The 15,790-nt window shown below is 39.4% G+C and overlaps 1 long non-coding RNA gene and 1 pseudogene across 1 annotated transcript; one reads left to right on the forward strand and one right to left on the reverse strand.

Annotated features, from left to right (window-relative positions):
* The first annotated feature begins 48 nt into the window (after window positions 1-48).
* On the forward strand, window positions 49-12,025 carry LOC116313225 (annotated as a pseudogene).
* A 646-nt stretch (window positions 12,026-12,671) lies between these two features.
* On the reverse strand, window positions 12,672-13,808 carry LOC120434497. Its single transcript, XR_005609123.1, has 3 exons — window positions 13,734-13,808; window positions 13,445-13,582; window positions 12,672-12,730 (listed from the first exon to the last, which is right to left on the reverse strand). It is a non-coding gene; the product is annotated as an uncharacterized LOC120434497 (long non-coding RNA).
* Window positions 13,809-15,790: the final 1,982 nt, after the last annotated feature.

Consider the following 15,790-nt stretch of genomic DNA (forward strand, 5'->3'; position numbering starts at 1 on the left):
GCCATATTTGGTGGATAAAGAACCTTTATTAAAGGACGAAGGGCAGATATCAGCTGCAGGGCTCATCACTTCACTTGATTGAAGGTTTAGAGTCAAAGGTAAGCAAAACATTTACATATAATTTAATGTTCAGAATAGAAGGTCAACATTTTAGGAACATACTTTACATGTAAATCGTATTAGTGTGGGGTAATAAATGATGACGCTGTGTGGTAGTGGTAATGGAATTTTTCTTGTTTTGCTTTTTCTTCTGGTTTTAACAGCAAGTCCTGACGGATCCTGCTCTTCTTTTGGAATCCAACCCACCCTAGGTAAAAGCTGTGCTTGGTTTGAGTTAAAAAGGAGCTACCTTCAGTTAGGACTTACATTTCTGCGGTTTAACTAGAAATGCGCAAGTTTTATTGTTAATACTCTAAGTAAGTGGCCAGTCTATTCTCATCATAGTTTTTATGGCAGAATTCTGTATTGAAATTCAAAGTATTGGAACATGAGTTTTGAATGGTGTAAAGATTGTACGGTAGCTTGAGGCAAAGCTGTGATTTTGTAATTCGGCAGTGGAAGTAAAACTGACTGAAAGTCTTTTGCCTCTGTACATATTAGTTTTTGACTGACACCAGACTGTCGCAACAATAAAAAAATCCTAGTGTCATTACTATTTACACCAGTAACCCAAAACAGTTAAACTGCCTGCCTAATGTGTATGCCAACTCTGCACTGCTAAAATCACTATGGGGAGGGACATGAGACTTCTGGGGGTGTGGTGTGTGGCGCTGTGACGTCATGAGTAGATCCTCTGGGTCCTGGGTAGAGGTGTGAGGACTCCCTGGATTGTGTCAGAGCATTCTGTGACTGCTCCATCAGATTCTAATCTTGGGTGTTTGAAGGATGCATCAACACCTAAAGTTAAAGTGCTTGTGGATGCTGGGGAAAGCCTGTATTGTCATGAGTGGGTGGGCGAGTGGAATTCTTGGTCTGCAACAACAGTTATGAGAGTGGTACTTGTGACACTCACATGAATGTCATAATCCAAGATTTTGCAGCAGAACACTGCATTGTAATGAGATGATTGCTGTTCTTCTGTTTTGATGTTTTAGCTTATTGCTGTATCTTTTCGCACTTTACCTGGTAACTGATGGCTAAACGACTGCAGTTCACACCGTTAATAATCGGCAATGAATGACTCTAGCTTGCATTCATTGTTAGAGACTAACATTCACATTTGTAACAGGTTGAAATATGGGGGATGCTGCCATGAAAGAGTTTGGGGCGGCGGCTCCTTACCTGAGAAAGTCAGATAAGGAGCGTCTGGAGGCCCAGACTCGCCCATTTGATATGAAGAAAGAGTGCTTCGTTCCTGACCCTGAAGTTGAGTATGTTAAAGCAACCATCACTAGCCGCGATGGCGACAAAGTCACTGCTGAAACTGAATTTGGAAAGGTGAATAAAGTTTAGGTTCTGCATAAGTGTGTACATGTGTCTACAAAGGACTTTGGTTCTGTTTTGGTTAACATGGCTGTAAACTGTTTGATTTCCATTTGTAGACTGTGACCGTAAAGGAGTGCGATGTGCACCCTCAGAACCCGCCAAAATTTGATAAGATTGAAGACATGGCGATGTTCACCTTCCTCCATGAACCAGCTGTGCTGTTTAACCTCAAAGAGCGTTATGCAGCATGGATGATCTACGTGAGCTGACAGCACAACACGCTAACTGCCCTCCCACAAATTCTACATATTTAACACTTTGCTCTCATCTTTTCACCACCTACTAGACCTACTCTGGGTTGTTCTGTGTGACTGTCAATCCCTACAAGTGGCTGCCAGTCTACAACCAGGAGGTGGTCGCTGCCTACAGAGGAAAAAAGAGGAGTGAAGCTCCTCCTCATATCTTCTCCATCTCTGACAATGCCTACCAGTACATGCTGGCAGGTACAACTATCCCTTTTAGTATTCATCTTGATTGACATTTTGTTTGGACATCATTGCATTTTCCCTGATTTTCTGATATTCTCTTGCTGACAGACAGAGAAAACCAGTCAATCCTTATCACGTAAGTGACTTTACCAACAAGGGTCTTTTCAGCAGTTAAGAGTTATACTTCTTGGTCTTGAAATGTATGTCTTTTTTCCACTCAGTGGAGAATCTGGAGCTGGAAAGACTGTCAACACCAAGCGTGTCATTCAGTACTTTGCCAGCATTGCTGCTGTCCCAAGCGCTGGGAAGAAAGATCCGGCTGCAGAGAAAAAGGTTCTTATGAGACAAGATTTTCTTAATGTTACACAAACACAATATAGTCAAAATATTGCTGTTTTTCAAGGTTCTTTTTTGTTTAACTAAATCAGGGAACCCTTGAAGATCAAATCATCCAGGCTAACCCTGCTCTAGAGGCCTTTGGCAATGCCAAGACCATCAGGAATGACAACTCCTCCAGATTTGTGAGAATCTTTAGATTCTTCTTTCCCTTTATCATCTCCATCTTCTTCTTCTAGCTACTCCCTTTAGGGGTTCCCACAGTGGAATATCTGCCTCAACTTCACTCTATCCCTAGTATTCTCCTTTGTCACACCAACCCTGTGCATGGCTATATGATGATAAATGACAATACCTAAGTGGAACAGAATAAACAAAACTAAAATCAGCTTTTTTCTACCTAACAGGGGAAATTCATCCGTATTCACTTTGACAACCGAGGAAAGCTGGCCTCTGCTGACATTGAAACTTGTAAGTAATTGTGTTTATATGGAAAATCTGAAGGTAGACTTAACTATTACATGCAACTTATCTGTATACCAGGTAAGTTACAAATAATTGATTTCTCTTACAGACCTTCTAGAAAAGTCTCGTGTGACCTTCCAGCTCAAAGCTGAGAGGGACTACCACATTTTCTACCAGATCCTGTCTCAGATAAAGCCTGAACTTCTGGGTACACAGTCATTAACCTTAAGAACTATCACTATATGGAAAACAGCTAGACATTTTGTAATTTTATATTTTTCTTTCTCCTTAGAAATGCTGCTCATCACCAACAACCCTTATGACTACGCCTTCATCTCCCAAGGAGAGACAACAGTAGCCTCTATCAATGATTCTGAAGAGCTGATGGCCACTGATGTGAGATGAATCTCAGATTCACTGCAGCAATTTTAGTCAAAAATTCATTTAATAAAACAAAAAAGAAAATAGAAATATTTATGTTTTGGATTTCCCTCAGGAAGCCTTTGATGTTCTGGGCTTCACTCAAGAAGAGAAGAACAGTATTTACAAGCTTACTGGTGCAATCATGCACTATGGCAACATGAAGTTTAAACAGAAGCAAAGGGAAGAGCAGGCAGAGGCCGATGGTACTGAAGGTGAGAGAAGACTATTGACAAACTACAGTCAGTGAGGATCTCTGTGGGCACTGATAACTTTAAATCAAAACTGCTATTTTGCCACAGATGCTGACAAAGCAGCTTATCTGATGGGCCTGAACTCTGCTGACCTCATCAAAGGTCTCTGTCACCCAAGAGTCAAAGTAGGAAACGAGTGGGTCACCAAAGGACAGAATGTCGCCCAGGTGAGATAATATGAAACTTTTCGATAATTCCAAAATAATTCCCTAAACTTGATCAAGGTTTATTTTTATGCATTTCCTTGTTAGGTGAACTATGCTATCGGTGCACTGTCAAAGGCAGTGTATGAGAGGATGTTTCTGTGGATGGTAATGAGAATCAACCAGTCCCTGGACACCAAACAACCTCGCCAGTATTTTATTGGCGTTCTTGACATTGCTGGATTTGAGATCTTTGATGTGAGTTTGGAAACATTAAATTCTTCTTATATGGTAGTCCTGGATGTAAAATACATTTTAAATCCTGATCATACTGTTGTCCGTCTGGCTTCAGTTCAACACCTTTGAGCAGCTGTGCATCAACTTCACCAACGAAAAACTGCAACAGTTTTTCAACCACCACATGTTTGTACTGGAGCAGGAAGAGTACAAGAAAGAGGGCATTGAATGGACTTTCATTGACTTTGGCATGGATCTGCAGGCCTGTATCGACCTGATTGAAAAGGTGAAACACTGTACAATTACATGTTCAGCTAAAACTAATACAAATATAGTCTTTAACAAACACTTATACTTTCTGTCCCTTTAGCCCATGGGTATCATGTCCATCCTTGAAGAGGAGTGCATGTTCCCCAAAGCCAGTGATGCCACCTTTAAAGCTAAGCTCTACGACAACCACCTGGGAAAATCCAGCAACTTCCAGAAGCCCAGAGTTGTCAAAGGAAAACCAGAGGCTCACTTTGCCCTGATGCACTACGCTGGAACTGTTGATTATAATATCAACAACTGGTTGGTGAAGAACAAGGATCCTCTGAATGAGACTGTTGTGACATTGTACCAAAAGTCTACCGTCAAACTGCTTGCAGCTCTCTTTGCAAATTATGCAGGAGCTGACTCAGGTTTGTTTTAAAAAATTACTAGCATCTTAGTTTACAAGTGATTATTAAAGCATCATGTAATAAGCTACTGGCCCAACCCTCCCCTGCCCACTTTCCCACAAACAACAAATGTATCTTACCACAATTTAAAATTTACAGCTGTAATTGTATTTGTTGTTTTAGCTCAGGAATCTGGTGGGAAGGGCAAAGGTGGAAGCAAGAAGAAAGGTTCTTCCTTCCAAACTGTATCAGCTTTGCACAGGGTAATATCAGTATAATTTTACATATTATAAACTGGTTAATAGAAACATTATTCCTGAATTTAGGACCTTTGGAATTGTAATGTATTTTGAAGGACAATGGCAATTCTTTTCTCTATGATGTGCTATCAGGAGAACCTGAACAAGCTGATGACCAACTTGAGGTCAACTCACCCTCACTTTGTACGCTGCATCATCCCCAATGAGACCAAGACTCCAGGGGCCATGGAGAACCCTCTGGTGATGCACCAGCTGCGCTGTAACGGTGTGCTGGAAGGCATCAGGATCTGCAGAAAGGGTTTCCCCAACAGGATCCTCTATGGAGATTTCAAGCAGAGGTGTCTGTTAGATACATCGATAGTTGGAAAATATAAAGATAAAGCAACATCAAATTTCTTAGTTATCCATTCTGGTGTGTTTTTGTGGTTTGACATTTTATGTAATATAAAACAAAGTTGAAATGCTCACTTGTTTTTTTCCAGGTATCGCATTTTAAACCCAAGTGCTATTCCTGAAGGACAGTTCATCGATAACAAAAAGGCTTCAGAGAAGCTTTTGGGCTCTTTGGATATAGACCACAACCAGTACAAACTGGGTCACACCAAGGTCAGTACTGATAGAACAAATTTTGGCATATGCTGTTATTCTTGGTGTTATCATGTTCTTGATGGTAATGAAGTGGTCAAGAGTACTTCTAACACACACAAAAAAGTGCCTTCAACATGGGTTTCTTGATCTTAGGTATTCTTCAAAGCTGGGTTGCTTGGACTGCTGGAGGAGATGCGAGATGACCGTTTAGCTCTAATCATCACGAGGATCCAAGCAAGATCTCGAGGTGTTCTGGCAAGAATTGAATTTCAGAAGATTGTTGAACGCAGGTATTTGGCACAATGAAACTCCGATTTCAAATCAACTCAAAAGTTACAGGAAAATGGAATATAAAAACAATGACAAAACATTTTACTAAAGGTAGAATTCATCTTCCTTTTATTAACTGAAAGTCAAAAACACCGCAAGGTTGTGTGCTATGGTCTTTAGTTCTGAGGAGGTTTCACAACATTACTTTTAGGATCAGGTGAAGTCCAAAGGTTTGAACCAAATGAGTTTGGTGTAAAAGTCCACTGACACTGTATTATATTCTCAATACCTTACACTATCCTCACAAGCTATTGTATTTTCCTTGGAACACTGAAAACATATTCATAAAGGGGAAAAATTTAATAAAGAACGTCATTTATTTATTCATTAATGTTGGGTCTGCGCTTCAGCAGGCCAGCTAGTTCAGAGATTCATCACCCATGAAGAAAGCATGACAACAACTTAACCGGTTTTTACTTGCTAGCAAGGGAAGGCTGGTTGGAACCAGGCTCTTGGAGCTGAACGCTCCTCACCTGTTTCCCAGCCAACTTCAAAGAAACAGCCTTCCCTGCAGCCTTTTATTCAGTGAATATAAGCACCACCCATTGTAAGGTCACAAAAGGTTAAAACACTGTGTGTGTGTGTGTGTGTGTGTGTGTGTGTGTGTGTGTGTGTGTGTGTGTGTGTGTGTGTGTGTGTGTCTGTATACATGACTTCCCGCCACACAATATATGCTTACAACTGTTTAACCACATTTCCTAGTTACCCAAAGGCCATCTCCCCACACCCGTATATGGCCTAACTTTAATGGTTCTCCATATACAAGCATAGGCGAGCCCCTAAATGGGAGTGAACCTCCTTCACAGAATCTCACATGGAATGTGCCTGCGGTTAAACATTATAGCCTCCCCACCATTCAACAGGCCGGGGAGATGAACAAAAGAATATCTAAACAGGCAGTTTAAGGCAAGGTTTACAAATTTAAGTACAACAATGGCAACATTTAACAATTTACACTGACAATTAATATTTTCAGGTTTATTTAGATATAATGGATACTTTCACATTCGCAAATCGAAGACTGAAAAAAAGATTCATTGACATTAAATAAGCAGAGTCTGGATTACTACAGTATTTTTTACAAGTCAAATGTCTGCAGGGATGCTCTTCTTGTGATCCAGTGGAACATCCGTGCCTTCATGGGGGTCAAAAATTGGCCCTGGATGAAGATGTTCTTCAAGATCAAACCTCTGCTGAAGTCAGCAGAGACTGAGAAAGAGATGGCCAACATGAAGGAAGAGTTTGCCAAACTGAAAGAGGCTTATGCAAAATCAGAAGCCCGCAGGAAAGAACTCGAAGAGAAAATGGTGACTCTTCTCCAAGAAAAGAATGACCTGCAGCTCCAAGTTCAGGCTGTAAGTTAAAGGACTGTTTCTTACAGTATGACAACAAATATCAACATCACATGTATTGTGTGTGTTTGTCGGCTCAATTTGTATGTCATACTTTTTATCTTCAGGAACAAGACAATCTATGTGATGCTGAAGAACGATGTGAGGGGCTGATCAAGAGCAAAATTCAGCTGGAGGCCAAAATCAAAGAGCTGACAGAGAGGCTGGAGGATGAGGAGGAGATGAATGCAGAACTGACTGCTAAGAAGAGGAAGCTGGAGGACGAGTGCTCCGAGCTGAAGAAAGACATTGATGACTTAGAGTTAACTCTAGCTAAAGTGGAGAAAGAGAAGCATGCCACTGAGAACAAGGTACGACTAATTTGATATTTCTATTTCTGAAAACAAGGGTATGAAAAAGAGTCATGTTTCTAAACTCTGCGCAGAATTTGTAATACCATCATTTACTTACAACAGGTCAAGAACCTTGTTGAAGAGATGGCTGCTCAGGATGAGATCATTGCCAAGCTGACCAAGGAAAAGAAAGCTTTACAGGAAGCTCATCAGCAAACTCTGGATGACCTGCAGAGTGAGGAAGACAAAGTCAACACTCTGACCAAGGCCAAGACTAAGCTGGAGCAGCAAGTGGATGATGTAAGAACTTAAAAAATTAGACTTTAAAATAATAATACTTATTTACATATTTACATTTTATATATATTTACTGTATTTGCCCACAGCTTGAGGGGTCTTTAGAGCAAGAAAAGAAAGTCCGTATGGACCTTGAGCGAGCAAAGAGGAAGCTTGAAGGAGACCTCAAGTTAGCTCAAGAAAGTATCATGGACCTGGAAAATGATAAGCAGCAGCTCGAAGAGAGGCTGAAAAAGTAAGAATTAAGAACTGAACTTCTAACACAGTTTTTCATAACAAAGTTCTAAATTTTGTACCACCCTATATAAAATATATTTTTTCCATCCACAGGAAAGATTTTGAGATTAGTCAACTGAACTGTAAAATAGAAGATGAACAAGTAATGAGTGCCCAGCTCCAGAAAAAACTGAAGGAGTTGCAGGTGATAAAAGAATACAACAAAGTGTGAAAAGTGGTGAAAAGTAACTTAGAGCAACAAAATTTCATGGCAGGGTTTGCTTTGACTCTGGTCTAGGCTCGTATTGAGGAGCTGGAGGAAGAGCTTGAAGCAGAGAGAGCTGCTCGAGCCAAGGTGGAGAAGCAGAGATCTGACCTGGCCAGAGAGCTGGAGGAGATCAGTGAGAGGTTGGAGGAGGCTGGAGGAGCGACAGCTGCCCAGATTGAGATGAATAAGAAGAGGGAGGCCGAGTTCCAGAAACTGCGCAGAGACCTTGAAGAGGCCACTCTGCACCATGAAGCCACTACTGCCACACTCAGGAAGAAACAAGCCGACAGTGTTGCTGAGCTGGGAGAGCAGATTGACAACCTGCAGAGAGTCAAGCAGAAACTGGAGAAGGAGAAGAGTGAGCTCAGACTGGAGCTGGATGATGTGGTCTCCAATATGGAACAAATTGTCAAGGCAAAGGTAAGTTACTTTCAGGTATTAGGGTTTGTTCTCATTGCCAAATCAAACATTAATTTTATAATCATCAACATGATTGGCCATCTACTGCTTTTTGTTCACAGAACAACTTGGAGAAAATGTGCAGGTCTCTGGAAGACCAGATGAATGAATATAAAACAAAATCAGAAGAGGGACAGCGTGCCATCAATGACTTCACCATGCAGAAAGCAAAGCTTCAAACTGAGAACGGTATGCATTAGATTTGAACAGCATATTTTAGTCATACCAGTGTGCAATACTGAATTTAATCTTATGCATAAATAAGGTGAACTTTTTGAGGCAGCTTGAGGAAAAGGATTCCCTGGTGTCTCAACTCACGAGAGGAAAACAGTCCTACACTCAGCAAATTGAAGACCTGAAAAGACAACTGGAGGAAGAAGTCAAGGTAGCAAATAATCGTCAGTGTAACCTCATTAGGTAGAGACTATTGGTACACTCAGTGCATAAAGATACACTTTCTTTTAGGCCAAGAATGCATTAGCTCATGCAGTGCAGTCTGCTCGCCATGACTGTGACCTACTGAGGGAGCAGTATGAGGAGGAGCAGGAGGCTAAAGCTGAACTGCAGCGTGGCATGTCCAAGGCCAACTCTGAGGTGGCTCAGTGGAGAACCAAGTATGAAACTGATGCCATCCAGAGGACTGAAGAACTAGAAGAGGCCAAGTAAGTTAAATACACTAAGTCCACTTACTCAGCAAAGGTAAAGAGCGTTTAACCACAAATAAATATTTTCATAACCTAGAAAGAAGCTGACTCAGCGTCTGCAGGAGGCTGAGGAGGCTGTTGAAGCAGTGAATGCTAAATGTTCCTCTCTGGAGAAGACCAAACACAGGCTGCAGAATGAGATTGAAGATCTCATGGTGGATGTAGAGAGGTCTAATGCTGCTGCTGCTGCTCTGGACAAGAAACAAAGAAACTTTGACAAGGTTTTCATCCGGCACTTACTATTTCACTGAAGCGGAAGGTCAATCTTTTGTCTAAAATGAAAACTTTCTTGTAGGTCTTGGCAGAGTGGAAACAGAAGTACGAGGAGTCTCAAACAGAGCTGGAGAGCTCTCAGAAAGATGCCAGGTCTCTGAGCACTGAGCTCTTCAAACTGAAGAACTCCTATGAAGAATCTCTTGAACATTTGGAGACCATGAAGAGAGAGAACAAGAACTTACAAGGTGACTTAATTACCCATTAAAATCATACGTGAATAGTTTGTTCATAGTATAACAGCATTTATTTTTACAATATACCTTCAGAGGAAATATCTGACCTCACTGAACAAATTAGCGAGGGTGGAAAGAATATTCATGAGCTTGAGAAGATTCGAAAGCAGTTGGAACAAGAGAAGTCTGAGATACAGACAGCTCTGGAGGAAGCAGAGGTAAGCTGCTGCATAGTGGCCTTTTTCAAATTTGAAAGATTTTAGGTTGTGAGTATTAATTAATTACAAGTTATGTAGTCATTGTGTCTAATTTTTATTTGTGACAGGCCACACTGGAGCATGAGGAAGGGAAGATTCTCAGAGCCCAACTTGAGTTTAACCAAGTAAAGGCTGACATTGAGCGCAAGCTAGCTGAGAAAGATGAAGAAATGGAGCAATCGAAAAGAAACCACCAGCGAACTGTGGATACTCTTCAAAGCTCTCTGAGGCTGAGACTCGCAGCAGGAATGAGGCTCTGCGTCTGAAAAAGAAGATGGAGGGAGACCTCAATGAGATGGAGATCCAGCTAAGCCAGGCTAACAGGCAGGCAGCTGAGGCCCAGAAACAACTTAAGGCCGTCCATGCACATCTGAAGGTCTGAATAAACGAGCAGTTCTACTTCTTTGAAACAAAAAACAAAACCAAAGTGAAACATAAGTTAAAATTTGGGGGGGTTTTATCTTCAAGGATACTCAACTTCAGCTGGACGACTCTCTGCGAGCCAGTGACGATATGAAGGAAAACATTGCCATTGTTGAGCGACGCAACAACCTTCTTCAGGCTGAACTGGAGGAGCTGAGAGCAGCTCTGGAGCAAACGGAGAGAAGCCGCAAACTTGCAGAGCAAGAGCTGCTGGATGTCAGTGAGAGAGTGCAGCTACTGCACTCACAGGTAAGATACAAAGGTTGTCTTTGTGATATATTTCTGTTCAATTGTGTAAGCAATTGTCATACTGATAAATGTGTATTTTCTCAAAACAGAACACAAGTTTGATAAATCAGAAAAAGAAGTTAGAAGCTGACACCTCCCAGCTTCAGACAGAAGTAGAAGATGCAGCTCAGGAATGCAGAAATGCTGAGGAGAAGGCCAAGAAGGCCATCACTGATGCTGCCATGATGGCAGAGGAACTGAAGAAAGAGCAGGACACCAGCGCTCATCTGGAGCGGATGAAGAAGAACATGGAGCAAACCATCAAAGACCTGCAGCACCGCCTGGATGAAGCTGAGCAGATCGCCATGAAGGGAGGCAAGAAGCAGGTGCAGAAGCTCGAGGCCAGGGTGGGTATAGCACTTCAGTCTCTCCCTATAATCTCTTTGACTACAGCATCTATATGTCAGATAAATAGCTGGTCTAAATTTAACTGATGTTATCTGAGTTTTTTGTGATATCTGAATTCTGTAGGTCAAGGAACTTGAAAATGAGGTGGAAAATGAGCAGAAAAAGGCCAGCGATGCTGTGAAGGGAGTAAGAAAGTATGAAAGGCGTATCAAGGAGCTTACTTATCAGGTAAGTTTAATTCTGAACCAAAGTTAGCTTGTCTGATGGAAATTATACTCAGAAACAAAACTATTTAAAAATTTGTACTAATTAGACCGAAGAAGATCGCAAAAATCTAGCACGTCTTCAAGATTTGGTGGACAAGCTGCAGCTAAAGGTCAAGTCCTACAAGAAAGTTGCAGAGGAAGCTGTAAGTTATACAGATTTTAAATACCGCCCTTACATCTGACCACTGACCTAATATTTTCTTTACAAACAATATTGTGTTTCTACTCTACAGGAGGAACAGGCCAACAGTAATCTTACCAAGTTCCGCAAACTTCAACATGAGCTCGATGAAGCTGAGGAAAGAGCTGACATTGCCGAGTCTCAGGTCAACAAACTACGCGCCAAAAGCCGTGATGTGGGATCAAAGGTTTGTATGTGTACATGTTTAAAAAAAGTGTTAGTCTGGAATAGTAGGACTCTTAGCATCCTGCTCACAGATCACCAACACAAATTCTAGCTTTTTATCTCAAGTATCATTGAGAAAAATAAAAGTGAAAGCATGTATTGTAATCTTACTGCAGAATCACTGTAGAGTAAGCAATGACTGTTTTCACTTCATTTACAATCCAGCTCTTCTTTTCAAATAAAAAAAGCTCACTAATGATCCTCTTTCCCCCCACTTTCTTGTTTCAGAAAGGACTTGATGAAGAATGAAGTTCACCTTGAAATGATCATTTCTGAGACACCTCTTGGTCCTGCAATGAAGTCTCCCTATGCATGTGTTTTTGTTTAGTAGAATAAATTTAATGAGCATCTCAAACAGTGTTGTGAGTTTCATTGACAAACGTGTTTGCTGTTTATACTGGTGAGAACTTGTTTTTACAAAACAAATAAATATAAAATCCAAACCAAACTAGTAGAAAAATAAGATAAAAAATAATTAAAAGGATAGCAACAAAGACAAATTAAAAGTGTTATGCTTTAAATGTCTATTACTGATATTAAATAATTGCATTATAACGAATGTATCAGTAATTTGACTGAATTTCCCCATAGATATAATAATAAGTAGTTTTCCCTTTCACACTTCTTTCCAATGAAAGAAGGGAACAAACTGGTAAATTTGGATAACAAAGTCAGTTGTACTTACTGTGACTTCAGACAATATCACAAAAACTAATACATTACAATAAACAAAGCATTTTGGTATTCAGTACTACTAGAGAATGCAAAATTCGAAACCATGGTCACTAAATCAATTTCTTTGAGCTTTTAGAAATAAAAATGTGTGGCAGAAAACTATGTGTAGCTTATAAATGACAAAGTGTTTCCCATTGGGACTATTATTAATGCAAAGTCAATGTTATTTATATAGTGCCAAATCACAACAACAGTCGCCTCAAGGTGCTTTATTTTGTAAGGTAGACAAAGGTATTATTACTAAGCAGCTTTTATACCTCATTCATCAGAAGTCAGTCAAACATCAAATGACCACCAGATGGCGCTCACGGGTCCATTTCTTGTACTACGATAAAGAAGGCAGTTGGAAAAAGTCATGTGAAAGTAATGAAACTTACTCTACATGTTACATGATAAGAAGAGTTTGCTTTGTCATTTTATTTGGATTTTCAGGCATTTTATATGTTTTATATTTCCCTGTAGTGTGTCATCTAAAAAAAATTTTAAAATGTTTTTTGGGTTTTCTGGATTTAAATGAGATTAAAATAGGTGACAATGGCATTGAAGAAGACTTTAAAAGAATAATTAATGACATGTGAAGAGAGGACTACAGAATTCAGGTTGATTGAATCAAATAAGCATTTTTTCGTATAACACTTACTTAAATGACACTACCAACTAGAAAATGCAGAAGTATTTTATGAATGTAGTCTTGAACTATTATCATTATTATTACTCTAGGAAGCTCCTAAGAACAATATGCTTATGTACAGAACTGTAAATGACACAGTGCTTGATAAGTGAACTACAGTGAGACATTTCTACTCCACATGCACCCACAATAGATAATTAACAAAACAAGCTCACAGACTACTCTTTTTGCATAAATAAAAGCCATCTTCTCAATACTTCTTTTGGGTATAGAAAATTGGACATTATCCAGAGACACAACAAATTATTTCTGACTATTTCTTTCCATTTTGATATGACTACAGGCTAACATAAATAAATAACATAAATAAATAATAAAAACTAGACTATAAAAGTGAAAACTACTAACCTTCACATCAGTAGTAGCGCCCATTCTTTCTTGTAACAAGCACTCTCTTTTTGGAGCCAGACTGGGGAGGGCCATTTGGAGCACAGGATACAAGCAGACTTGACAGACTGGCAGCAGATAGTCTGGTCTTGGTGTGTCCTCCAAGAGGAAATAGTACATTGACAATATGAACATATTAGGTCTAAAAGAAATGTTTTCTATTTTTGCCATTTCCACAATCAGAAATTAGAAGTTCTACATAAAGTAAAACAAAAAGTTGATAATAAAATCTTTAAATGGCCAAGAGTACCTTTTCAATATTTCATCAGAGCATTTCCTGGTCACTACCTCATCTGAAGACAAGCAGTACTCAGGACTTGATCCTATAGAGAGGTCCATAGTCTGAATGAGTGAGAAGTGGACAAGGGAGGAGAACAATCAACTCCTGTAAGCCTGTCAAAATTCAACACCACTTAGAAGTGACCTTTCACAGTAACATAGGACAAATTCTGCCAATAGCTTTGCTGGCTCTAGTTTCAAACTTAAGTGAGGCAAGGTGCCTCACACCTTCTTTTGTGTGCTCATGTGATCATAAAAGTCAAAGACACAAAGACCGTGGACAGCTGGGAATGAGACCTTAAATGGCTGGAAGAGTGCTCTCCTAGGGCCTGGAATAGACAGAGGATAAGTAAAGGAGAAGGAAATGGCATCTGATAGAAAGTCACATAATTGAGGTTCTAGAAGGATTTAATTTGAGCCAGACCTTCATCAGACCTTCATCAAACAAAAAAAAAAAAAACAGCAAACAAACAAAGAAAAGAAACTTATGAGAAACTATGAAAGCTGATTTGCCCTCCTTGTCTTGTTTTAGGGGTTTCGTTTGTAACACATACAGGTTTATTTGTACATGCATTTTGCACTGAACGTAGATTAATTTAGTATGTTGCTTTACATAAATGATATATTATCCCACAATATGCTTGCTATAGTATATATAGCATATTGTTATGTTCCCTTGAGGTTATCACCTGTTGCTGCTGGTCAAAGAAAAAATACAAACCGGTCTCAACTACCTGCGTCACAAGCTGTCCCCAAGCTATACTCTGAACCGCCAAGCCCTCAAAGGCAGCCAACAGGAATTTCACAAGTTATCTTTGTGCTCAAGGATAAAGGGAAGAAAACAATTCCATGTCAACAGAAGCCAGCCAAGGGCACTCGCTGCATGTCACTTTTGATAGCAGGTTGAAGTATATAGATCATAACAATGAGAATTTTTTGGTATATATATATATATATATATGTGTGTGTGTGTGTGTGTGTAAGTTAAATCAACTCAAAAGGTTTGAAACAACAGAATCTTGTGCAAACTTCTAAATCTTTCGCTACTGTTTAAATTTCTTGTCATTAGCTACGTAGTCAGGGGTCATTTGTGCCCTCTCGTCTTTTGTTCTAGTGGCAAAAAAGTCATTTATTTCATAGAAAACTAAATGAAATAAAAGGTTTGCTTCATCTATCCTCAAACTGATATGATCCTGATGTGCTTTGGTTACAATTGGAGAAAGACAAAAATAATTTGCATTCTTGTTAGAAGAGTTATGACCTCTAAAATTAAGAACACTTTGTATGTAGATCTCTTAATTTATGTTGGGCTAAAACTTTTTGCAAAATTAATTAATCAATACAAAAATGAAATTAAACGTTTTAATCTGTGTGTATTTCCTTATACACCGTTTATCATAGAGACAGAGTTCAAACACAAAATGAATAATTTTATAATAACAATAATAATAATATAACAACAATAACCAACAAACAAAGTCCAGCATCAGGAAAACTCCCACTGCTCTTCCACCAGAAATCATATTGTCTAGTTATTAAAACTGTGTAGAGGAAAAGGGAAGGCAACATTATTTGTAAGACCAAAGAGATGTACATGCAAGTACAACAAAAACCCATTTTATATACTATTGTACTACTGATCTACTGAATGGACCAAGATTTTTCTTCTCTGTTCAGAAACAGCTGATGACGAGTTAACAGAGAATATACACACACGTATTATGTGTGACACACTATTAGGGAGCTCATGCACGTTGATCAATTAAATATGACTTACTGCAAATTTTAGCATAGCAACACAATTATACTGCTCATACTGCTGAATGAAGACCCCACAAACACAACACATGAAAGTTGCAGTGAACCATTCATATGCTTGCTTGCTTGAACTGCAGAAAGATAACGGAAACTAAATGAAGAATCATATTACAGATGCTCTTTAGTAAAATAGAGGAGTTATAATTTTATTAATATTAATTTGGTACAAAACTTACAGCCCTTTGTTTCCCTTTTTTCATGAAATAAACT

Source organism: Oreochromis aureus, linkage group 18 (assembly GCF_013358895.1).
Source record: "Oreochromis aureus strain Israel breed Guangdong linkage group 18, ZZ_aureus, whole genome shotgun sequence".
NCBI classification, from domain to species: Eukaryota; Metazoa; Chordata; class Actinopteri; order Cichliformes; family Cichlidae; genus Oreochromis; species Oreochromis aureus.